This window comes from Lissotriton vulgaris, unplaced genomic scaffold (assembly GCF_964263255.1).
Source record: "Lissotriton vulgaris unplaced genomic scaffold, aLisVul1.2 SCAFFOLD_714, whole genome shotgun sequence".
Lineage (NCBI taxonomy): Eukaryota > Metazoa > Chordata > Amphibia > Caudata > Salamandridae > Lissotriton > Lissotriton vulgaris.
Genome location: NW_028248223.1, coordinates 472315 through 498750, shown reverse-complemented (window position 1 = coordinate 498750; position 26436 = coordinate 472315). Strand labels below are relative to the sequence as shown.

The window sequence follows — 26436 nt, the reverse complement described above, 5'->3', positions numbered from 1 at the left end:
TCCCATGTGACAGGGGAGCAAATTGCTGCAGCAATGTGGACATTTCACATTTTTTATTTTCTACAGTCAAAGACAAACAGAATTGTATTACTTTTCTATTCTGTTCAACTTTTGCCCATTGAACTATGTTAGGGAAGTATGTTGCACAAAGGACTCAAGTAACGCTATGACTCTGTTGAACAGTACTTTTTATGTGAGATAAGATTTTGCAATAAAAATTAAGATTTCCCTGTGAATGCAATCTCTTCTGTCAAAACGGAAAGCTCAACCTGGTACAGGTGGGTTGATGGTGTTATGCTTGTCAATCTGGACTCTGAAAACAGGGATCTAAGTACAAAGCTCAGTGGGACTTATCTAAACTTTACGATTTTGTTTCCATTCAGTTCTTAGAAGTATTAATTGGAAAAACATCTCATTTACTTATAAACTTGTACGTATCAACTTATATGTATGTATCTCCCTATATATCGCTATATGTCTATGTATATTTATCGGAAAATATAAATATATACATTATGAAAATACATATAACTAATAGAGGTGAAAATAATGAACAGTTGTTGCCTCTCCGCATTTGAAACATGAGCGCCTTCTCCTTCCTCTTCTATATGTCCTGAAATTGAGATAGTCACTTTTTAATCAATTTTGATCTAACAACATAGTTGATTTGTACAAAGCATATCATACGATCTGTGAATAATTTTAAAAAAGAAAATTAGATCAGTACCTTTGAGGCCTCCAAGCAAAAGCTTATATTTCATGATTGCAGATCGACTGTTGAAAATCAGCATGAGAAATGTTTTATTTCACAACTTCCATACTAATATACAAAAAACATTTCTACTATCTGATTGATACCGTCATTGTGGTTCTCTAGGTTTGATTTAAGAAAACATCTCTTTCAAAATGTGCTATATTCGCCTTATCAATAGTGTGGAAATCTTCAAAAAGGAATGCTGGGAATCAGCCCTCTGAAATGCATTTGAGAAAAACAGGATAGGATTTTGTAATGTCACACTATTTTGTCTAGGAATGTGATGTAAAAGTATTATAAAGTTCGTATTTCTGTAACTTGTTCAAGCTGTTGGACATTTTGAAAGGAGTCAATATTTGTCTCTTTCAACCTACTGGTGTTGGATTAGAGCTATCAATAAACAAAGATGACAGAAATGGAAAAGGTCAAGAGTAGTAAAGAAGTACCTCAAAGAATTGGACTGGTACCTTTGCATGCAAAGTCCAAAGTGCCAACCATTGCTCTTTGGAGCCACCCATGTGAGAGACAGAGAAATGGATGTAGTAGTTTGGAAATGTAGAATGTTTTAATATTCTTCAGTCAAAGATTATCATTATTTTGTAAATTGCATGTCCTGATAAACGTTTGCACATTTAACACTGTTATGGAGAATGTAGCTGAAAAGAATCAAATCACATTATCGCTCTTTACACTATGAGCATTCAACTGAGATATCTTTTCATCAATGTAAGAAAAGCCCCCGCACTGATGCGCTCTCTTTTGTCTCAATGGAAAAAGCCCTCGTGTATGGCGGGGTTCCATGGTGTAATGGTTAGCACTCTGGACTCTGAATCCAGCGATCCGAGTTCAAATCGCGGTGGGACCTGCTTGAATTATGAGATTTAATATTTCACTAATTTCTTAGAATTTGGACTTGGAAAAACATAACGTCAAAGCTTTATGCTGAAACTTATCAACGTATAAGTATGTATCTATGTATACATGGCTATATCCATCTAGATAGCGATAATACAATATAAAGAAATGAATTAATCATAAACATAAGTACAGAAGCTGAAAACTAAAAACTGTTCTTTCCCATCCACAATTTGAGCAAGAGGTTCCTTTTCTTTCTCATCTGTATGATCAGTAATAAGATAGTTAATTTTGCTGATTTCTTATCTGACAACATTCTTGACTTACACAGTGCATTTAATTGTGCATTTCTTTGAAAGAGGAATTCAGATTAATACATCTGACATGTCTTTCGAAAGATTCTACTTCATGGTTATGGATTTACTTTAGAAAAACAGAGTGTAAATATCTGTGTGTCTGAATTTCAAGATTGTTATTTAAAAGTTCATCTCTTCTGCCCCCAAAATACACAATTTGATTCCTAAAGTTTTCTTTTAATGAAGGCTTTCCAATTAAAAAAGTTCCTTGTTCCCCTTATCAATAACAGTAAGATTTAAACAAGTAATATCTTGCATCAGCCCCTTGTGATGAGTTTGAGAAAACGGAGTCAGCTCACAAAATGTCTCATTATTTTGAGCCATTTAATTTCCATGTTTTCTAAAAGTTCTATAATTTGCTCACATCAAATAGACTTTTAAAATACAATCAATAAATTAATGTTTCACTCTACCCGTGTTAGATTTATGATATTTATGAATACACTTGACAGAAAAAGATTTGGTCATAAGTCATGAAAGTGGTCCCACCGAGATTTGAACTCGGATCCTTGGATTCAAAGTCCAAAGTGCTAACCATTACACCATGGATCCTCCCATGTGACAGGGGAGCAAATTGCTGCAGCAATGTGGACATTTCACATTTTTTATTTTCTACAGTCAAAGACAAACAGAATTGTATTACTTTTCTATTCTGTTCAACTTTTGCCCATTGAACTATGTTAGGGAAGTATGTTGCACAAAGGACTCAAGTAACGCTATGACTCTGTTGAACAGTACTTTTTATGTGAGATAAGATTTTGCAATAAAAATTAAGATTTCCCTGTGAATGCAATCTCTTCTGTCAAAACGGAAAGCTCAACCTGGTACAGGTGGGTTGATGGTGTTATGCTTGTCAATCTGGACTCTGAAAACAGGGATCTAAATACAAAGCTCAGTGGGACTTATCTAAACTTTACGATTTTGTTTCCATTCAGTTCTTAGAAGTATTAATTGGAAAAACATCTCATTTACTTATAAACTTGTACGTATCAACTTATATGTATGTATCTCCCTATATATCGCTATATGTCTATGTATATTTATCGGAAAATATAAATATATACATTATGAAAATACATATAATTAATAGAGGTGAAAATAATGAACAGTTGTTGCCTCTCCGCATTTGAAACATGAGCGCCTTCTCCTTCCTCTTCTATATGTCCTGAAATTGAGATAGTCACTTTTTAATCAATTTTGATCTAACAACATAGTTGATTTGTACAAAGCATATCATACGATCTGTGAATAATTTTAAAAAAGAAAATTAGATCAGTACCTTTGAGGCCTCCAAGCAAAAGCTTATATTTCATGATTGCAGATCGACTGTTGAAAATCAGCATGAGAAATGTTTTATTTCACAACTTCCATACTAATATACAAAAAACATTTCTACTATCTGATTGATACCGTCATTGTGGTTCTCTAGGTTTGATTTAAGAAAACATCTCTTTCAAAATGTGCTATATTCGCCTTATCAATAGTGTGGAAATCTTCAAAAAGGAATGCTGGGAATCAGCCCTCTGAAATGCATTTGAGAAAAACAGGATAGGATTTTGTAATGTCACACTATTTTGTCTAGGAATGTGATGTAAAAGTATTATAAAGTTCGTATTTCTGTAACTTGTTCAAGCTGTTGGACATTTTGAAAGGAGTCAATATTTGTCTCTTTCAACCTACTGGTGTTGGATTAGAGCTATCAATAAACAAAGATGACAGAAATGGAAAAGGTCAAGAGTAGTAAAGAAGTACCTCAAAGAATTGGACTGGTACCTTTGCATGCAAAGTCCAAAGTGCCAACCATTGCTCTTTGGAGCCACCCATGTGAGAGACAGAGAAATGGATGTAGTAGTTTGGAAATGTAGAATGTTTTAATATTCTTCAGTCAAAGATTATCATTATTTTGTAAATTGCATGTCCTGATAAACGTTTGCACATTTAACACTGTTATGGAGAATGTAGCTGAAAAGAATCAAATCACATTATCGCTCTTTACACTATGAGCATTCAACTGAGATATCTTTTCATCAATGTAAGAAAAGCCCCCGCACTGATGCGCTCTCTTTTGTCTCAATGGAAAAAGCCCTCGTGTATGGCGGGGTTCCATGGTGTAATGGTTAGCACTCTGGACTCTGAATCCAGCGATCCGAGTTCAAATCTCGGTGGGACCTGCTTGAATTATGAGATTTAATATTTCACTAATTTCTTAGAATTTGGACTTGGAAAAACATAACGTCAAAGCTTTATGCTGAAACTTATCAACGTATAAGTATGTATCTATGTATACATGGCTATATCCATCTAGATAGCGATAATACAATATAAAGAAATGAATTAATCATAAACATAAGTACAGAAGCTGAAAACTAAAAACTGTTCTTTCCCATCCACAATTTGAGCAAGAGGTTCCTTTTCTTTCTCATCTGTATGATCAGTAATAAGATAGTTAATTTTGCTGATTTCTTATCTGACAACATTCTTGACTTACACAGTGCATTTAATTGTGCATTTCTTTGAAAGAGGAATTCAGATTAATACATCTGACATGTCTTTCGAAAGATTCTACTTCATGGTTATGGATTTACTTTAGAAAAACAGAGTGTAAATATCTGTGTGTCTGAATTTCAAGATTGTTATTTAAAAGTTCATCTCTTCTGCCCCCAAAATACACAATTTGATTCCTAAAGTTTTCTTTTAATGAAGTCTTTCCAATTAAAAAAGTTCCTTGTTCCCCTTATCAATAACAGTAAGATTTAAACAAGTAATATCTTGCATCAGCCCCTTGTGATGAGTTTGAGAAAACGGAGTCAGCTCACAAAATGTCTCATTATTTTGAGCCATTTAATTTCCATGTTTTCTAAAAGTTCTATAATTTGCTCACATCAAATAGACTTTTAAAATACAATCAATAAATTAATGTTTCACTCTACCCGTGTTAGATTTATGATATTTATGAATACACTTGACAGAAAAAGATTTGGTCATAAGTCATGAAAGTGGTCCCACCGAGATTTGAACTCGGATCCTTGGATTCAAAGTCCAAAGTGCTAACCATTACACCATGGATCCTCCCATGTGACAGGGGAGCAAATTGCTGCAGCAATGTGGACATTTCACATTTTTTATTTTCTACAGTCAAAGACAAACAGAATTGTATTACTTTTCTATTCTGTTCAACTTTTGCCCATTGAACTATGTTAGGGAAGTATGTTGCACAAAGGACTCAAGTAACGCTATGACTCTGTTGAACAGTACTTTTTATGTGAGATAAGATTTTGCAATAAAAATTAAGATTTCCCTGTGAATGCAATCTCTTCTGTCAAAACGGAAAGCTCAACCTGGTACAGGTGGGTTGATGGTGTTATGCTTGTCAATCTGGACTCTGAAAACAGGGATCTAAGTACAAAGCTCAGTGGGACTTATCTAAACTTTACGATTTTGTTTCCATTCAGTTCTTAGAAGTATTAATTGGAAAAACATCTCATTTACTTATAAACTTGTACGTATCAACTTATATGTATGTATCTCCCTATATATCGCAATATGTCTATGTATATTTATCGGAAAATATAAATATATACATTATGAAAATACATATAATTAATAGAGGTGAAAATAATGAACAGTTGTTGCCTCTCCGCATTTGAAACATGAGCGCCTTCTCCTTCCTCTTCTATATGTCCTGAAATTGAGATAGTCACTTTTTAATCAATTTTGATCTAACAACATAGTTGATTTGTACAAAGCATATCATACGATCTGTGAATAATTTTAAAAAAGAAAATTAGATCAGTACCTTTGAGGCCTCCAAGCAAAAGCTTATATTTCATGATTGCAGATCGACTGTTGAAAATCAGCATGAGAAATGTTTTATTTCACAACTTCCATACTAATATACAAAAAACATTTCTACTATCTGATTGATACCGTCATTGTGGTTCTCTAGGTTTGATTTAAGAAAACATCTCTTTCAAAATGTGCTATATTCGCCTTATCAATAGTGTGGAAATCTTCAAAAAGGAATGCTGGGAATCAGCCCTCTGAAATGCATTTGAGAAAAACAGGATAGGATTTTGTAATGTCACACTATTTTGTCTAGGAATGTGATGTAAAAGTATTATAAAGTTCGTATTTCTGTAACTTGTTCAAGCTGTTGGACATTTTGAAAGGAGTCAATATTTGTCTCTTTCAACCTACTGGTGTTGGATTAGAGCTATCAATAAACAAAGATGACAGAAATGGAAAAGGTCAAGAGTAGTAAAGAAGTACCTCAAAGAATTGGACTGGTACCTTTGCATGCAAAGTCCAAAGTGCCAACCATTGCTCTTTGGAGCCACCCATGTGAGAGACAGAGAAATGGATGTAGTAGTTTGGAAATGTAGAATGTTTTAATATTCTTCAGTCAAAGATTATCATTATTTTGTAAATTGCATGTCCTGATAAACGTTTGCACATTTAACACTGTTATGGAGAATGTAGCTGAAAAGAATCAAATCACATTATCGCTCTTTACACTATGAGCATTCAACTGAGATATCTTTTCATCAATGTAAGAAAAGCCCCCGCACTGATGCGCTCTCTTTTGTCTCAATGGAAAAAGCCCTCGTGTATGGCGGGGTTCCATGGTGTAATGGTTAGCACTCTGGACTCTGAATCCAGCGATCCGAGTTCAAATCTCGGTGGGACCTGCTTGAATTATGAGATTTAATATTTCACTAATTTCTTAGAATTTGGACTTGGAAAAACATAACGTCAAAGCTTTATGCTGAAACTTATCAACGTATAAGTATGTATCTATGTATACATGGCTATATCCATCTAGATAGCGATAATACAATATAAAGAAATGAATTAATCATAAACATAAGTACAGAAGCTGAAAACTAAAAACTGTTCTTTCCCATCCACAATTTGAGCAAGAGGTTCCTTTTCTTTCTCATCTGTATGATCAGTAATAAGATAGTTAATTTTGCTGATTTCTTATCTGACAACATTCTTGACTTACACAGTGCATTTAATTGTGCATTTCTTTGAAAGAGGAATTCAGATTAATACATCTGACATGTCTTTCGAAAGATTCTACTTCATGGTTATGGATTTACTTTAGAAAAACAGAGTGTAAATATCTGTGTGTCTGAATTTCAAGATTGTTATTTAAAAGTTCATCTCTTCTGCCCCCAAAATACACAATTTGATTCCTAAAGTTTTCTTTTAATGAAGGCTTTCCAATTAAAAAAGTTCCTTGTTCCCCTTATCAATAACAGTAAGATTTAAACAAGTAATATCTTGCATCAGCCCCTTGTGATGAGTTTGAGAAAACGGAGTCAGCTCACAAAATGTCTCATTATTTTGAGCCATTTAATTTCCATGTTTTCTAAAAGTTCTATAATTTGCTCACATCAAATAGACTTTTAAAATACAATCAATAAATTAATGTTTCACTCTACCCGTGTTAGATTTATGATATTTATGAATACACTTGACAGAAAAAGATTTGGTCATAAGTCATGAAAGTGGTCCCACCGAGATTTGAACTCGGATCCTTGGATTCAAAGTCCAAAGTGCTAACCATTACACCATGGAACCTCCCATGTGACAGGGGAGCAAATTGCTGCAGCAATGTGGACATTTCACATTTTTTATTTTCTACAGTCAAAGACAAACAGAATTGTATTACTTTTCTATTCTGTTCAACTTTTGCCCATTGAACTATGTTAGGGAAGTATGTTGCACAAAGGACTCAAGTAACGCTATGACTCTGTTGAACAGTACTTTTTATGTGAGATAAGATTTTGCAATAAAAATTAAGATTTCCCTGTGAATGCAATCTCTTCTGTCAAAACGGAAAGCTCAACCTGGTACAGGTGGGTTGATGGTGTTATGCTTGTCAATCTGGACTCTGAAAACAGGGATCTAAGTACAAAGCTCAGTGGGACTTATCTAAACTTTACGATTTTGTTTCCATTCAGTTCTTAGAAGTATTAATTGGAAAAACATCTCATTTACTTATAAACTTGTACGTATCAACTTATATGTATGTATCTCCCTATATATCGCTATATGTCTATGTATATTTATCGGAAAATATAAATATATACATTATGAAAATACATATAATTAATAGAGGTGAAAATAATGAACAGTTGTTGCCTCTCCGCATTTGAAACATGAGCGCCTTCTCCTTCCTCTTCTATATGTCCTGAAATTGAGATAGTCACTTTTTAATCAATTTTGATCTAACAACATAGTTGATTTGTACAAAGCATATCATACGATCTGTGAATAATTTTAAAAAAGAAAATTAGATCAGTACCTTTGAGGCCTCCAAGCAAAAGCTTATATTTCATGATTGCAGATCGACTGTTGAAAATCAGCATGAGAAATGTTTTATTTCACAACTTCCATACTAATATACAAAAAACATTTCTACTATCTGATTGATACCGTCATTGTGGTTCTCTAGGTTTGATTTAAGAAAACATCTCTTTCAAAATGTGCTATATTCGCCTTATCAATAGTGTGGAAATCTTCAAAAAGGAATGCTGGGAATCAGCCCTCTGAAATGCATTTGAGAAAAACAGGATAGGATTTTGTAATGTCACACTATTTTGTCTAGGAATGTGATGTAAAAGTATTATAAAGTTCGTATTTCTGTAACTTGTTCAAGCTGTTGGACATTTTGAAAGGAGTCAATATTTGTCTCTTTCAACCTACTGGTGTTGGATTAGAGCTATCAATAAACAAAGATGACAGAAATGGAAAAGGTCAAGAGTAGTAAAGAAGTACCTCAAAGAATTGGACTGGTACCTTTGCATGCAAAGTCCAAAGTGCCAACCATTGCTCTTTGGAGCCACCCATGTGAGAGACAGAGAAATGGATGTAGTAGTTTGGAAATGTAGAATGTTTTAATATTCTTCAGTCAAAGATTATCATTATTTTGTAAATTGCATGTCCTGATAAACGTTTGCACATTTAACACTGTTATGGAGAATGTAGCTGAAAAGAATCAAATCACATTATCGCTCTTTACACTATGAGCATTCAACTGAGATATCTTTTCATCAATGTAAGAAAAGCCCCCGCACTGATGCGCTCTCTTTTGTCTCAATGGAAAAAGCCCTCGTGTATGGCGGGGTTCCATGGTGTAATGGTTAGCACTCTGGACTCTGAATCCAGCGATCCGAGTTCAAATCGCGGTGGGACCTGCTTGAATTATGAGATTTAATATTTCACTAATTTCTTAGAATTTGGACTTGGAAAAACATAACGTCAAAGCTTTATGCTGAAACTTATCAACGTATAAGTATGTATCTATGTATACATGGCTATATCCATCTAGATAGCGATAATACAATATAAAGAAATGAATTAATCATAAACATAAGTACAGAAGCTGAAAACTAAAAACTGTTCTTTCCCATCCACAATTTGAGCAAGAGGTTCCTTTTCTTTCTCATCTGTATGATCAGTAATAAGATAGTTAATTTTGCTGATTTCTTATCTGACAACATTCTTGACTTACACAGTGCATTTAATTGTGCATTTCTTTGAAAGAGGAATTCAGATTAATACATCTGACATGTCTTTCGAAAGATTCTACTTCATGGTTATGGATTTACTTTAGAAAAACAGAGTGTAAATATCTGTGTGTCTGAATTTCAAGATTGTTATTTAAAAGTTCATCTCTTCTGCCCCCAAAATACACAATTTGATTCCTAAAGTTTTCTTTTAATGAAGGCTTTCCAATTAAAAAAGTTCCTTGTTCCCCTTATCAATAACAGTAAGATTTAAACAAGTAATATCTTGCATCAGCCCCTTGTGATGAGTTTGAGAAAACGGAGTCAGCTCACAAAATGTCTCATTATTTTGAGCCATTTAATTTCCATGTTTTCTAAAAGTTCTATAATTTGCTCACATCAAATAGACTTTTAAAATACAATCAATAAATTAATGTTTCACTCTACCCGTGTTAGATTTATGATATTTATGAATACACTTGACAGAAAAAGATTTGGTCATAAGTCATGAAAGTGGTCCCACCGAGATTTGAACTCGGATCCTTGGATTCAAAGTCCAAAGTGCTAACCATTACACCATGGAACCTCCCATGTGACAGGGGAGCAAATTGCTGCAGCAATGTGGACATTTCACATTTTTTATTTTCTACAGTCAAAGACAAACAGAATTGTATTACTTTTCTATTCTGTTCAACTTTTGCCCATTGAACTATGTTAGGGAAGTATGTTGCACAAAGGACTCAAGTAACGCTATGACTCTGTTGAACAGTACTTTTTATGTGAGATAAGATTTTGCAATAAAAATTAAGATTTCCCTGTGAATGCAATCTCTTCTGTCAAAACGGAAAGCTCAACCTGGTACAGGTGGGTTGATGGTGTTATGCTTGTCAATCTGGACTCTGAAAACAGGGATCTAAGTACAAAGCTCAGTGGGACTTATCTAAACTTTACGATTTTGTTTCCATTCAGTTCTTAGAAGTATTAATTGGAAAAACATCTCATTTACTTATAAACTTGTACGTATCAACTTATATGTATGTATCTCCCTATATATCGCTATATGTCTATGTATATTTATCGGAAAATATAAATATATACATTATGAAAATACATATAATTAATAGAGGTGAAAATAATGAACAGTTGTTGCCTCTCCGCATTTGAAACATGAGCGCCTTCTCCTTCCTCTTCTATATGTCCTGAAATTGAGATAGTCACTTTTTAATCAATTTTGATCTAACAACATAGTTGATTTGTACAAAGCATATCATACGATCTGTGAATAATTTAAAAAAGAAAATTAGATCAGTACCTTTGAGGCCTCCAAGCAAAAGCTTATATTTCATGATTGCAGATCGACTGTTGAAAATCAGCATGAGAAATGTTTTATTTCACAACTTCCATACTAATATACAAAAAACATTTCTACTATCTGATTGATACCGTCATTGTGGTTCTCTAGGTTTGATTTAAGAAAACATCTCTTTCAAAATGTGCTATATTCGCTTTATCAATAGTGTGGAAATCTTCAAAAAGGAATGCTGGGAATCAGCCCTCTGAAATGCATTTGAGAAAAACAGGATAGGATTTTGTAATGTCACACTATTTTGTCTAGGAATGTGATGTAAAAGTATTATAAAGTTCGTATTTCTGTAACTTGTTCAAGCTGTTGGACATTTTGAAAGGAGTCAATATTTGTCTCTTTCAACCTACTGGTGTTGGATTAGAGCTATCAATAAACAAAGATGACAGAAATGGAAAAGGTCAAGAGTAGTAAAGAAGTACCTCAAAGAATTGGACTGGTACCTTTGCATGCAAAGTCCAAAGTGCCAACCATTGCTCTTTGGAGCCACCCATGTGAGAGACAGAGAAATGGATGTAGTAGTTTGGAAATGTAGAATGTTTTAATATTCTTCAGTCAAAGATTATCATTATTTTGTAAATTGCATGTCCTGATAAACGTTTGCACATTTAACACTGTTATGGAGAATGTAGCTGAAAAGAATCAAATCACATTATCGCTCTTTACACTATGAGCATTCAACTGAGATATCTTTTCATCAATGTAAGAAAAGCCCCCGCACTGATGCGCTCTCTTTTGTCTCAATGGAAAAAGCCCTCATGTATGGTGGGGTTCCATGGTGTAATGGTTAGCACTCTGGACTCTGAATCCAGCGATCCGAGTTCAAATCTCGGTGGGACCTGCTTGAATTATGAGATTTAATATTTCACTAATTTCTTAGAATTTGGACTTGGAAAAACATAACGTCAAAGCTTTATACTGAAACTTATCAACGTATAAGTATGTATCTATGTATACATGGCTATATCCATCTAGATAGCGATAATACAATATAAAGAAATGAATTAATCATAAACATAAGTACAGAAGCTGAAAACTAAAAACTGTTCTTTCCCATCCACAATTTGAGCAAGAGGTTCCTTTTCTTTCTCATCTGTATGATCAGTAATAAGATAGTTAATTTTGCTGATTTCTTATCTGACAACATTCTTGACTTACACAGTGCATTTAATTGTGCATTTCTTTGAAAGAGGAATTCAGATTAATACATCTGACATGTCTTTCGAAAGATTCTACTTCATGGCTATGGATTTACTTTAGAAAAACAGAGTGTAAATATCTGTGTGTCTGAATTTCAAGATTGTTATTTAAAAGTTCATCTCTTCTGCCCCCAAAATACACAATTTGATTCCTAAAGTTTTCTTTTAATGAAGGCTTTCCAATTAAAAAAGTTCCTTGTTCCCCTTATCAATAACAGTAAGATTTAAACAAGTAATATCTTGCATCAGCCCCTTGTGATGAGTTTGAGAAAACAGAGTCAGCTCACAAAATGTCTCATTATTTTGAGCCATTTAATTTCCATGTTTTCTAAAAGTTCTATAATTTGCTCACATCAAATAGACTTTTAAAATACAATCAATAAATTAATGTTTCACTCTACCCGTGTTAGATTTATGATATTTATGAATACACTTGACAGAAAAAGATTTGGTCATAAGTCATGAAAGTGGTCCCACCGAGATTTGAACTCGGATCCTTGGATTCAAAGTCCAAAGTGCTAACCATTACACCATGGAACCTCCCATGTGACAGGGGAGCAAATTGCTGCAGCAATGTGGACATTTCACATTTTTTATTTTCTACAGTCAAAGACAAACAGAATTGTATTACTTTTCTATTCTGTTCAACTTTTGCCCATTGAACTATGTTAGGGAAGTATGTTGCACAAAGGACTCAAGTAACGCTATGACTCTGTTGAACAGTACTTTTTATGTGAGATAAGATTTTGCAATAAAAATTAAGATTTCCCTGTGAATGCAATCTCTTCTGTCAAAACGGAAAGCTCAACCTGGTACAGGTGGGTTGATGGTGTTATGCTTGTCAATCTGGACTCTGAAAACAGGGATCTAAGTACAAAGCTCAGTGGGACTTATCTAAACTTTACGATTTTGTTTCCATTCAGTTCTTAGAAGTATTAATTGGAAAAACATCTCATTTACTTATAAACTTGTACGTATCAACTTATATGTATGTATCTCCCTATATATCGCTATATGTCTATGTATATTTATCGGAAAATATAAATATATACATTATGAAAATACATATAATTAATAGAGGTGAAAATAATGAACAGTTGTTGCCTCTCCGCATTTGAAACATGAGCGCCTTCTCCTTCCTCTTCTATATGTCCTGAAATTGAGATAGTCACTTTTTAATCAATTTTGATCTAACAACATAGTTGATTTGTACAAAGCATATCATACGATCTGTGAATAATTTAAAAAAAAAAAATTAGATCAGTACCTTTGAGGCCTCCAAGCAAAAGCTTATATTTCATGATTGCAGATCGACTGTTGAAAATCAGCATGAGAAATGTTTTATTTCACAACTTCCATACTAATATACAAAAAACATTTCTACTATCTGATTGATACCGTCATTGTGGTTCTCTAGGTTTGATTTAAGAAAACATCTCTTTCAAAATGTGCTATATTCGCCTTATCAATAGTGTGGAAATCTTCAAAAAGGAATGCTGGGAATCAGCCCTCTGAAATGCATTTGAGAAAAACAGGATAGGATTTTGTAATGTCACACTATTTTGTCTAGGAATGTGATGTAAAAGTATTATAAAGTTCGTATTTCTGTAACTTGTTCAAGCTGTTGGACATTTTGAAAGGAGTCAATATTTGTCTCTTTCAACCTACTGGTGTTGGATTAGAGCTATCAATAAACAAAGATGACAGAAATGGAAAAGGTCAAGAGTAGTAAAGAAGTACCTCAAAGAATTGGACTGGTACCTTTGCATGCAAAGTCCAAAGTGCCAACCATTGCTCTTTGGAGCCACCCATGTGAGAGACAGAGAAATGGATGTAGTAGTTTGGAAATGTAGAATGTTTTAATATTCTTCAGTCAAAGATTATCATTATTTTGTAAATTGCATGTCCTGATAAACGTTTGCACATTTAACACTGTTATGGAGAATGTAGCTGAAAAGAATCAAATCACATTATCGCTCTTTACACTATGAGCATTCAACTGAGATATCTTTTCATCAATGTAAGAAAAGCCCCCGCACTGATGCGCTCTCTTTTGTCTCAATGGAAAAAGCCCTCGTGTATGGCGGGGTTCCATGGTGTAATGGTTAGCACTCTGGACTCTGAATCCAGCGATCCGAGTTCAAATCTCGGTGGGACCTGCTTGAATTATGAGATTTAATATTTCACTAATTTCTTAGAATTTGGACTTGGAAAAACATAACGTCAAAGCTTTATGCTGAAACTTATCAACGTATAAGTATGTATCTATGTATACATGGCTATATCCATCTAGATAGCGATAATACAATATAAAGAAATGAATTAATCATAAACATAAGTACAGAAGCTGAAAACTAAAAACTGTTCTTTCCCATCCACAATTTGAGCAAGAGGTTCCTTTTCTTTCTCATCTGTATGATCAGTAATAAGATAGTTAATTTTGCTGATTTCTTATCTGACAACATTCTTGACTTACACAGTGCATTTAATTGTGCATTTCTTTGAAAGAGGAATTCAGATTAATACATCTGACATGTCTTTCGAAAGATTCTACTTCATGGTTATGGATTTACTTTAGAAAAACAGAGTGTAAATATCTGTGTGTCTGAATTTCAAGATTGTTATTTAAAAGTTCATCTCTTCTGCCCCCAAAATACACAATTTGATTCCTAAAGTTTTCTTTTAATGAAGGCTTTCCAATTAAAAAAGTTCCTTGTTCCCCTTATCAATAACAGTAAGATTTAAACAAGTAATATCTTGCATCAGCCCCTTGTGATGAGTTTGAGAAAACAGAGTCAGCTCACAAAATGTCTCATTATTTTGAGCCATTTAATTTCCATGTTTTCTAAAAGTTCTATAATTTGCTCACATCAAATAGACTTTTAAAATACAATCAATAAATTAATGTTTCACTCTACCCGTGTTAGATTTATGATATTTATGAATACACTTGACAGAAAAAGATTTGGTCATAAGTCATGAAAGTGGTCCCACCGAGATTTGAACTCGGATCCTTGGATTCAAAGTCCAAAGTGCTAACCATTACACCATGGAACCTCCCATGTGACAGGGGAGCAAATTGCTGCAGCAATGTGGACATTTCACATTTTTTATTTTCTACAGTCAAAGACAAACAGAATTGTATTACTTTTCTATTCTGTTCAACTTTTGCCCATTGAACTATGTTAGGGAAGTATGTTGCACAAAGGACTCAAGTAACGCTATGACTCTGTTGAACAGTACTTTTTATGTGAGATAAGATTTTGCAATAAAAATTAAGATTTCCCTGTGAATGCAATCTCTTCTGTCAAAACGGAAAGCTCAACCTGGTACAGGTGGGTTGATGGTGTTATGCTTGTCAATCTGGACTCTGAAAACAGGGATCTAAGTACAAAGCTCAGTGGGACTTATCTAAACTTTACGATTTTGTTTCCATTCAGTTCTTAGAAGTATTAATTGGAAAAACATCTCATTTACTTATAAACTTGTACGTATCAACTTATATGTATGTATCTCCCTATATATCGCTATATGTCTATGTATATTTATCGGAAAATATAAATATATACATTATGAAAATACATATAATTAATAGAGGTGAAAATAATGAACAGTTGTTGCCTCTCCGCATTTGAAACATGAGCGCCTTCTCCTTCCTCTTCTATATGTCCTGAAATTGAGATAGTCACTTTTTAATCAATTTTGATCTAACAACATAGTTGATTTGTACAAAGCATATCATACGATCTGTGAATAATTTAAAAAAGAAAATTAGATCAGTACCTTTGAGGCCTCCAAGCAAAAGCTTATATTTCATGATTGCAGATCGACTGTTGAAAATCAGCATGAGAAATGTTTTATTTCACAACTTCCATACTAATATACAAAAAACATTTCTACTATCTGATTGATACCGTCATTGTGGTTCTCTAGGTTTGATTTAAGAAAACATCTCTTTCAAAATGTGCTATATTCGCTTTATCAATAGTGTGGAAATCTTCAAAAAGGAATGCTGGGAATCAGCCCTCTGAAATGCATTTGAGAAAAACAGGATAGGATTTTGTAATGTCACACTATTTTGTCTAGGAATGTGATGTAAAAGTATTATAAAGTTCGTATTTCTGTAACTTGTTCAAGCTGTTGGACATTTTGAAAGGAGTCAATATTTGTCTCTTTCAACCTACTGGTGTTGGATTAGAGCTATCAATAAACAAAGATGACAGAAATGGAAAAGGTCAAGAGTAGTAAAGAAGTACCTCAAAGAATTGGACTGGTACCTTTGCATGCAAAGTCCAAAGTGCCAACCATTGCTCTTTGGAGCCACCCATGTGAGAGACAGAGAAATGGATGTAGTAGTTTGGAAATGTAGAATGTTTTAATATTCTTCAGTCAAAGATTATCATTATTTTGTAAATTGCATGTCCTGATAAACGTTTGCACATTTAACACTGTTATGGAGAATGTAGCTGAAAAGAATCAAATCACATTATCGCTCTTTACACTATGAGCATTCAACTGAGATATCTTTTCATCAATGTAAGAAAAGCCCCCGCACTGATGCGCTCTCTTTTGTCTCAATGGAAAAAGCCCTCATGTATGGCGGGGTTCCATGGTGTAATGGTTAGCACTCTGGACTCTGAATCCAGCGATCCGAGTTCAAATCTCGGTGGGACCTGCTTGAATTATGAGATTTAATATTTCACTAATTTCTTAGAATTTGGACTTGGAAAAACATAACGTCAAAGCTTTATACTGAAACTTATCAACGTATAAGTATGTATCTATGTATACATGGCTATATCCATCTAGATAGCGATAATACAATATAAAGAAATGAATTAATCATAAACATAAGTACAGAAGCTGAAAACTAAAAACTGTTCTTTCCCATCCACAATTTGAGCAAGAGGTTCCTTTTCTTTCTCATCTGTATGATCAGTAATAAGATAGTTAATTTTGCTGATTTCTTATCTGACAACATTCTTGACTTACACAGTGCATTTAATTGTGCATTTCTTTGAAAGAGGAATTCAGATTAATACATCTGACATGTCTTTCGAAAGATTCTACTTCATGGCTATGGATTTACTTTAGAAAAACAGAGTGTAAATATCTGTGTGTCTGAATTTCAAGATTGTTATTTAAAAGTTCATCTCTTCTGCCCCCAAAATACACAATTTGATTCCTAAAGTTTTCTTTTAATGAAGGCTTTCCAATTAAAAAAGTTCCTTGTTCCCCTTATCAATAACAGTAAGATTTAAACAAGTAATATCTTGCATCAGCCCCTTGTGATGAGTTTGAGAAAACAGAGTCAGCTCACAAAATGTCTCATTATTTTGAGCCATTTAATTTCCATGTTTTCTAAAAGTTCTATAATTTGCTCACATCAAATAGACTTTTAAAATACAATCAATAAATTAATGTTTCACTCTACCCGTGTTAGATTTATGATATTTATGAATACACTTGACAGAAAAAGATTTGGTCATAAGTCATGAAAGTGGTCCCACCGAGATTTGAACTCGGATCCTTGGATTCAAAGTCCAAAGTGCTAACCATTACACCATGGAACCTCCCATGTGACAGGGGAGCAAATTGCTGCAGCAATGTGGACATTTCACATTTTTTATTTTCTACAGTCAAAGACAAACAGAATTGTATTACTTTTCTATTCTGTTCAACTTTTGCCCATTGAACTATGTTAGGGAAGTATGTTGCACAAAGGACTCAAGTAACGCTATGACTCTGTTGAACAGTACTTTTTATGTGAGATAAGATTTTGCAATAAAAATTAAGATTTCCCTGTGAATGCAATCTCTTCTGTCAAAACGGAAAGCTCAACCTGGTACAGGTGGGTTGATGGTGTTATGCTTGTCAATCTGGACTCTGAAAACAGGGATCTAAGTACAAAGCTCAGTGGGACTTATCTAAACTTTACGATTTTGTTTCCATTCAGTTCTTAGAAGTATTAATTGGAAAAACATCTCATTTACTTATAAACTTGTACGTATCAACTTATATGTATGTATCTCCCTATATATCGCTATATGTCTATGTATATTTATCGGAAAATATAAATATATACATTATGAAAATACATATAATTAATAGAGGTGAAAATAATGAACAGTTGTTGCCTCTCCGCATTTGAAACATGAGCGCCTTCTCCTTCCTCTTCTATATGTCCTGAAATTGAGATAGTCACTTTTTAATCAATTTTGATCTAACAACATAGTTGATTTGTACAAAGCATATCATACGATCTGTGAATAATTTAAAAAAAAAAAATTAGATCAGTACCTTTGAGGCCTCCAAGCAAAAGCTTATATTTCATGATTGCAGATCGACTGTTGAAAATCAGCATGAGAAATGTTTTATTTCACAACTTCCATACTAATATACAAAAAACATTTCTACTATCTGATTGATACCGTCATTGTGGTTCTCTAGGTTTGATTTAAGAAAACATCTCTTTCAAAATGTGCTATATTCGCCTTATCAATAGTGTGGAAATCTTCAAAAAGGAATGCTGGGAATCAGCCCTCTGAAATGCATTTGAGAAAAACAGGATAGGATTTTGTAATGTCACACTATTTTGTCTAGGAATGTGATGTAAAAGTATTATAAAGTTCGTATTTCTGTAACTTGTTCAAGCTGTTGGACATTTTGAAAGGAGTCAATATTTGTCTCTTTCAACCTACTGGTGTTGGATTAGAGCTATCAATAAACAAAGATGACAGAAATGGAAAAGGTCAAGAGTAGTAAAGAAGTACCTCAAAGAATTGGACTGGTACCTTTGCATGCAAAGTCCAAAGTGCCAACCATTGCTCTTTGGAGCCACCCATGTGAGAGACAGAGAAATGGATGTAGTAGTTTGGAAATGTAGAATGTTTTAATATTCTTCAGTCAAAGATTATCATTATTTTGTAAATTGCATGTCCTGATAAACGTTTGCACATTTAACACTGTTATGGAGAATGTAGCTGAAAAGAATCAAATCACATTATCGCTCTTTACACTATGAGCATTCAACTGAGATATCTTTTCATCAATGTAAGAAAAGCCCCCGCACTGATGCGCTCTCTTTTGTCTCAATGGAAAAAGCCCTCGTGTATGGCGGGGTTCCATGGTGTAATGGTTAGCACTCTGGACTCTGAATCCAGCGATCCGAGTTCAAATCTCGGTGGGACCTGCTTGAATTATGAGATTTAATATTTCACTAATTTCTTAGAATTTGGACTTGGAAAAACATAACGTCAAAGCTTTATGCTGAAACTTATCAACGTATAAGTATGTATCTATGTATACATGGCTATATCCATCTAGATAGCGATAATACAATATAAAGAAATGAATTAATCATAAACATAAGTACAGAAGCTGAAAACTAAAAACTGTTCTTTCCCATCCACAATTTGAGCAAGAGGTTCCTTTTCTTTCTCATCTGTATGATCAGTAATAAGATAGTTAATTTTGCTGATTTCTTATCTGACAACATTCTTGACTTACACAGTGCATTTAATTGTGCATTTCTTTGAAAGAGGAATTCAGATTAATACATCTGACATGTCTTTCGAAAGATTCTACTTCATGGTTATGGATTTACTTTAGAAAAACAGAGTGTAAATATCTGTGTGTCTGAATTTCAAGATTGTTATTTAAAAGTTCATCTCTTCTGCCCCCAAAATACACAATTTGATTCCTAAAGTTTTCTTTTAATGAAGGCTTTCCAATTAAAAAAGTTCCTTGTTCCCCTTATCAATAACAGTAAGATTTAAACAAGTAATATCTTGCATCAGCCCCTTGTGATGAGTTTGAGAAAACGGAGTCAGCTCACAAAATGTCTCATTATTTTGAGCCATTTAATTTCCATGTTTTCTAAAAGTTCTATAATTTGCTCACATCAAATAGACTTTTAAAATACAATCAATAAATTAATGTTTCACTCTACCCGTGTTAGATTTATGATATTTATGAATACACTTGACAGAAAAAGATTTGGTCATAAGTCATGAAAGTGGTCCCACCGAGATTTGAACTCGGATCCTTGGATTCAAAGTCCAAAGTGCTAACCATTACACCATGGATCCTCCCATGTGACAGGGGAGCAAATTGCTGCAGCAATGTGGACATTTCACATTTTTTATTTTCTACAGTCAAAGACAAACAGAATTGTATTACTTTTCTATTCTGTTCAACTTTTGCCCATTGAACTATGTTAGGGAAGTATGTTGCACAAAGGACTCAAGTAACGCTATGACTCTGTTGAACAGTACTTTTTATGTGAGATAAGATTTTGCAATAAAAATTAAGATTTCCCTGTGAATGCAATCTCTTCTGTCAAAACGGAAAGCTCAACCTGGTACAGGTGGGTTGATGGTGTTATGCTTGTCAATCTGGACTCTGAAAACAGGGATCTAAGTACAAAGCTCAGTAGGACTTATCTAAACTTTACGATTTTGTTTCCATTCAGTTCTTAGAAGTATTAATTGGAAAAACATCTCATTTACTTATAAACTTGTACGTATCAACTTATATGTATGTATCTCCCTATATATCGCTATATGTCTATGTATATTTATCGGAAAATATAAATATATACATTATGAAAATACATATAATTAATAGAGGTGAAAATAATGAACAGTTGTTGCCTCTCCGCATTTGAAACATGAGCGCCTTCTCCTTCCTCTTCTATATGTCCTGAAATTGAGATAGTCACTTTTTAATCAATTTTGATCTAACAACATAGTTGATTTGTACAAAGCATATCATACGATCTGTGAATAATTTTAAAAAAGAAAATTAGATCAGTACCTTTGAGGCCTCCAAGCAAAAGCTTATATTTCATGATTGCAGATCGACTGTTGAAAATCAGCATGAGAAATGTTTTATTTCACAACTTCCATACTAATATACAAAAAACATTTCTACTATCTGATTGATACCGTCATTGTGGTTCTCTAGGTTTGATTTAAGAAAACATCTCTTTCAAAATGTGCTATATTCGCCTTATCAATAGTGTGGAAATCTTCAAAAAGGAATGCTGGGAATCAGCCCTCTGAAATGCATTTGAGAAAAACAGGATAGGATTTTGTAATGTCACACTATTTTGTCTAGGAATGTGATGTAAAAGTATTATAAAGTTCGTATTTCTGTAACTTGTTCAAGCTGTTGGACATTTTGAAAGGAGTCAATATTTGTCTCTTTCAACCTACTGGTGTTGGATTAGAGCTATCAATAAACAAAGATGACAGAAATGGAAAAGGTCAAGAGTAGTAAAGAAGTACCTCAAAGAATTGGACTGGTACCTTTGCATGCAAAGTCCAAAGTGCCAACCATTGCTCTTTGGAGCCACCCATGTGAGAGACAGAGAAATGGATGTAGTAGTTTGGAAATGTAGAATGTTTTAATATTCTTCAGTCAAAGATTATCATTATTTTGTAAATTGCATGTCCTGATAAACGTTTGCACATTTAACACTGTTATGGAGAATGTAGCTGAAAAGAATCAAATCACATTATCGCTCTTTACACTATGAGCATTCAACTGAGATATCTTTTCATCAATGTAAGAAAAGCCCCCGCACTGATGCGCTCTCTTTTGTCTCAATGGAAAAAGCCCTCGTGTATGGCGGGGTTCCATGGTGTAATGGTTAGCACTCTGGACTCTGAATCCAGCGATCCGAGTTCAAATCGCGGTGGGACCTGCTTGAATTATGAGATTTAATATTTCACTAATTTCTTAGAATTTGGACTTGGAAAAACATAACGTCAAAGCTTTATGCTGAAACTTATCAACGTATAAGTATGTATCTATGTATACATGGCTATATCCATCTAGATAGCGATAATACAATATAAAGAAATGAATTAATCATAAACATAAGTACAGAAGCTGAAAACTAAAAACTGTTCTTTCCCATCCACAATTTGAGCAAGAGGTTCCTTTTCTTTCTCATCTGTATGATCAGTAATAAGATAGTTAATTTTGCTGATTTCTTATCTGACAACATTCTTGACTTACACAGTGCATTTAATTGTGCATTTCTTTGAAAGAGGAATTCAGATTAATACATCTGACATGTCTTTCGAAAGATTCTACTTCATGGTTATGGATTTACTTTAGAAAAACAGAGTGTAAATATCTGTGTGTCTGAATTTCAAGATTGTTATTTAAAAGTTCATCTCTTCTGCCCCCAAAATACACAATTTGATTCCTAAAGTTTTCTTTTAATGAAGGCTTTCCAATTAAAAAAGTTCCTTGTTCCCCTTATCAATAACAGTAAGATTTAAACAAGTAATATCTTGCATCAGCCCCTTGTGATGAGTTTGAGAAAACGGAGTCAGCTCACAAAATGTCTCATTATTTTGAGCCATTTAATTTCCATGTTTTCTAAAAGTTCTATAATTTGCTCACATCAAATAGACTTTTAAAATACAATCAATAAATTAATGTTTCACTCTACCCGTGTTAGATTTATGATATTTATGAATACACTTGACAGAAAAAGATTTGGTCATAAGTCATGAAAGTGGTCCCACCGAGATTTGAACTCGGATCCTTGGATTCAAAGTCCAAAGTGCTAACCATTACACCATGGAACCTCCCATGTGACAGGGGAGCAAATTGCTGCAGCAATGTGGACATTTCACATTTTTTATTTTCTACAGTCAAAGACAAACAGAATTGTATTACTTTTCTATTCTGTTCAACTTTTGCCCATTGAACTATGTTAGGGAAGTATGTTGCACAAAGGACTCAAGTAACGCTATGACTCTGTTGAACAGTACTTTTTATGTGAGATAAGATTTTGCAATAAAAATTAAGATTTCCCTGTGAATGCAATCTCTTCTGTCAAAACGGAAAGCTCAACCTGGTACAGGTGGGTTGATGGTGTTATGCTTGTCAATCTGGACTCTGAAAACAGGGATCTAAGTACAAAGCTCAGTGGGACTTATCTAAACTTTACGATTTTGTTTCCATTCAGTTCTTAGAAGTATTAATTGGAAAAACATCTCATTTACTTATAAACTTGTACGTATCAACTTATATGTATGTATCTCCCTATATATCGCTATATGTCTATGTATATTTATCGGAAAATATAAATATATACATTATGAAAATACATATAATTAATAGAGGTGAAAATAATGAACAGTTTTTGCCTCTCCGCATTTGAAACATGAGCGCCTTCTCCTTCCTCTTCTATATGTCCTGAAATTGAGATAGTCACTTTTTAATCAATTTTGATCTAACAACATAGTTGATTTGTACAAAGCATATCATACGATCTGTGAATAATTTAAAAAAGAAAATTAGATCAGTACCTTTGAGGCCTCCAAGCAAAAGCTTATATTTCATGATTGCAGATCGACTGTTGAAAATCAGCATGAGAAATGTTTTATTTCACAACTTCCATACTAATATACAAAAAACATTTCTACTATCTGATTGATACCGTCATTGTGGTTCTCTAGGTTTGATTTAAGAAAACATCTCTTTCAAAATGTGCTATATTCGCTTTATCAATAGTGTGGAAATCTTCAAAAAGGAATGCTGGGAATCAGCCCTCTGAAATGCATTTGAGAAAAACAGGATAGGATTTTGTAATGTCACACTATTTTGTCTAGGAATGTGATGTAAAAGTATTATAAAGTTCGTATTTCTGTAACTTGTTCAAGCTGTTGGACATTTTGAAAGGAGTCAATATTTGTCTCTTTCAACCTACTGGTGTTGGATTAGAGCTATCAATAAACAAAGATGACAGAAATGGAAAAGGTCAAGAGTAGTAAAGAAGTACCTCAAAGAATTGGACTGGTACCTTTGCATGCAAAGTCCAAAGTGCCAACCATTGCTCTTTGGAGCCACCCATGTGAGAGACAGAGAAATGGATGTAGTAGTTTGGAAATGTAGAATGTTTTAATATTCTTCAGTCAAAGATTATCATTATTTTGTAAATTGCATGTCCTGATAAACGTTTGCACATTTAACACTGTTATGGAGAATGTAGCTGAAAAGAATCAAATCACATTATCGCTCTTTACACTATGAGCATTCAACTGAGATATCTTTTCATCAATGTAAGAAAAGCCCCCGCACTGATGCGCTCTCTTTTGTCTCAATGGAAAAAGCCCTCATGTATGGCGGGGTTCCATGGTGTAATGGTTAGCACTCTGGACTCTGAATCCAGCGATCCGAGTTCAAATCTCGGTGGGACCTGCTTGAATTATGAGATTTAATATTTCACTAATTTCTTAGAATTTGGACTTGGAAAAACATAACGTCAAAGCTTTATACTGAAACTTATCAACGTATAAGTATGTATCTATGTATACATGGCTATATCCATCTAGATAGCGATAATACAATATAAAGAAATGAATTAATCATAAACATAAGTACAGAAGCTGAAAACTAAAAACTGTTCTTTCCCATCCACAATTTGAGCAAGAGGTTCCTTTTCTTTCTCATCTGTATGATCAGTAATAAGATAGTTAATTTTGCTGATTTCTTATCTGACAACATTCTTGACTTACACAGTGCATTTAATTGTGCATTTCTTTGAAAGAGGAATTCAGATTAATACATCTGACATGTCTTTCGAAAGATTCTACTTCATGGCTATGGATTTACTTTAGAAAAACAGAGTGTAAATATCTGTGTGTCTGAATTTCAAGATTGTTATTTAAAAGTTCATCTCTTCTGCCCCCAAAATACACAATTTGATTCCTAAAGTTTTCTTTTAATGAAGGCTTTCCAATTAAAAAAGTTCCTTGTTCCCCTTATCAATAACAGTAAGATTTAAACAAGTAATATCTTGCATCAGCCCCTTGTGATGAGTTTGAGAAAACAGAGTCAGCTCACAAAATGTCTCATTATTTTGAGCCATTTAATTTCCATGTTTTCTAAAAGTTCTATAATTTGCTCACATCAAATAGACTTTTAAAATACAATCAATAAATTAATGTTTCACTCTACCCGTGTTAGATTTATGATATTTATGAATACACTTGACAGAAAAAGATTTGGTCATAAGTCATGAAAGTGGTCCCACCGAGATTTGAACTCGGATCCTTGGATTCAAAGTCCAAAGTGCTAACCATTACACCATGGAACCTCCCATGTGACAGGGGAGCAAATTGCTGCAGCAATGTGGACATTTCACATTTTTTATTTTCTACAGTCAAAGACAAACAGAATTGTATTACTTTTCTATTCTGTTCAACTTTTGCCCATTGAACTATGTTAGGGAAGTATGTTGCACAAAGGACTCAAGTAACGCTATGACTCTGTTGAACAGTACTTTTTATGTGAGATAAGATTTTACAATAAAAATTAAGATTTCCCTGTGAATGCAATCTCTTCTGTCAAAACGGAAAGCTCAACCTGGTACAGGTGGGTTGATGGTGTTATGCTTGTCAATCTGGACTCTGAAAACAGGGATCTAAGTACAAAGCTCAGTGGGACTTATCTAAACTTTACGATTTTGTTTCCATTCAGTTCTTAGAAGTATTAATTGGAAAAACATCTCATTTACTTATAAACTTGTACGTATCAACTTATATGTATGTATCTCCCTATATATCGCTATATGTCTATGTATATTTATCGGAAAATATAAATATATACATTATGAAAATACATATAATTAATAGAGGTGAAAATAATGAACAGTTGTTGCCTCTCCGCATTTGAAACATGAGCGCCTTCTCCTTCCTCTTCTATATGTCCTGAAATTGAGATAGTCACTTTTTAATCAATTTTGATCTAACAACATAGTTGATTTGTACAAAGCATATCATACGATCTGTGAATAATTTAAAAAAAAAAAATTAGATCAGTACCTTTGAGGCCTCCAAGCAAAAGCTTATATTTCATGATTGCAGATCGACTGTTGAAAATCAGCATGAGAAATGTTTTATTTCACAACTTCCATACTAATATACAAAAAACATTTCTACTATCTGATTGATGCCGTCATTGTGGTTCTCTAGGTTTGATTTAAGAAAACATCTCTTTCAAAATGTGCTATATTCGCCTTATCAATAGTGTGGAAATCTTCAAAAAGGAATGCTGGGAATCAGCCCTCTGAAATGCATTTGAGAAAAACAGGATAGGATTTTGTAATGTCACACTATTTTGTCTAGGAATGTGATGTAAAAGTATTATAAAGTTCGTATTTCTGTAACTTGTTCAAGCTGTTGGACATTTTGAAAGGAGTCAATATTTGTCTCTTTCAACCTACTGGTGTTGGATTAGAGCTATCAATAAACAAAGATGACAGAAATGGAAAAGGTCAAGAGTAGTAAAGAAGTACCTCAAAGAATTGGACTGGTACCTTTGCATGCAAAGTCCAAAGTGCCAACCATTGCTCTTTGGAGCCACC

The 26436-nt window shown here is 33.7% G+C and overlaps 14 non-coding genes across 14 annotated transcripts; 7 read left to right on the top strand and 7 right to left on the bottom strand.

The window, feature by feature from the left end:
- Window positions 1-4064: 4064 nt before the first annotated feature.
- On the top strand, window positions 4065-4136 carry TRNAQ-CUG (transfer RNA glutamine (anticodon CUG)). The gene has a single exon. It is a non-coding gene; the product is annotated as a tRNA-Gln (tRNA).
- Window positions 4137-6581: 2445 nt separating this feature from the next.
- TRNAQ-CUG (transfer RNA glutamine (anticodon CUG)) lies at window positions 6582-6653 on the top strand. Its single transcript has one exon. It is a non-coding gene; the product is annotated as a tRNA-Gln (tRNA).
- Window positions 6654-7479: 826 nt separating this feature from the next.
- TRNAQ-UUG (transfer RNA glutamine (anticodon UUG)) lies at window positions 7480-7551 on the bottom strand. Its single transcript has one exon. It is a non-coding gene; the product is annotated as a tRNA-Gln (tRNA).
- Window positions 7552-9996: 2445 nt separating this feature from the next.
- Window positions 9997-10068, bottom strand: TRNAQ-UUG (transfer RNA glutamine (anticodon UUG)). The gene has a single exon. It is a non-coding gene; the product is annotated as a tRNA-Gln (tRNA).
- Window positions 10069-11614: 1546 nt separating this feature from the next.
- Window positions 11615-11686, top strand: TRNAQ-CUG (transfer RNA glutamine (anticodon CUG)). The gene has a single exon. It is a non-coding gene; the product is annotated as a tRNA-Gln (tRNA).
- Window positions 11687-12512: 826 nt separating this feature from the next.
- Window positions 12513-12584, bottom strand: TRNAQ-UUG (transfer RNA glutamine (anticodon UUG)). Its single transcript has one exon. It is a non-coding gene; the product is annotated as a tRNA-Gln (tRNA).
- A 1547-nt stretch (window positions 12585-14131) lies between these two features.
- On the top strand, window positions 14132-14203 carry TRNAQ-CUG (transfer RNA glutamine (anticodon CUG)). Its single transcript has one exon. It is a non-coding gene; the product is annotated as a tRNA-Gln (tRNA).
- Window positions 14204-15029: 826 nt separating this feature from the next.
- Window positions 15030-15101, bottom strand: TRNAQ-UUG (transfer RNA glutamine (anticodon UUG)). Its single transcript has one exon. It is a non-coding gene; the product is annotated as a tRNA-Gln (tRNA).
- Window positions 15102-16647: 1546 nt separating this feature from the next.
- On the top strand, window positions 16648-16719 carry TRNAQ-CUG (transfer RNA glutamine (anticodon CUG)). Its single transcript has one exon. It is a non-coding gene; the product is annotated as a tRNA-Gln (tRNA).
- Window positions 16720-17545: 826 nt separating this feature from the next.
- On the bottom strand, window positions 17546-17617 carry TRNAQ-UUG (transfer RNA glutamine (anticodon UUG)). Its single transcript has one exon. It is a non-coding gene; the product is annotated as a tRNA-Gln (tRNA).
- A 1547-nt stretch (window positions 17618-19164) lies between these two features.
- TRNAQ-CUG (transfer RNA glutamine (anticodon CUG)) lies at window positions 19165-19236 on the top strand. Its single transcript has one exon. It is a non-coding gene; the product is annotated as a tRNA-Gln (tRNA).
- Window positions 19237-22579: 3343 nt separating this feature from the next.
- On the bottom strand, window positions 22580-22651 carry TRNAQ-UUG (transfer RNA glutamine (anticodon UUG)). The gene has a single exon. It is a non-coding gene; the product is annotated as a tRNA-Gln (tRNA).
- A 1546-nt stretch (window positions 22652-24197) lies between these two features.
- TRNAQ-CUG (transfer RNA glutamine (anticodon CUG)) lies at window positions 24198-24269 on the top strand. Its single transcript has one exon. It is a non-coding gene; the product is annotated as a tRNA-Gln (tRNA).
- Window positions 24270-25095: 826 nt separating this feature from the next.
- On the bottom strand, window positions 25096-25167 carry TRNAQ-UUG (transfer RNA glutamine (anticodon UUG)). The gene has a single exon. It is a non-coding gene; the product is annotated as a tRNA-Gln (tRNA).
- Window positions 25168-26436: the final 1269 nt, after the last annotated feature.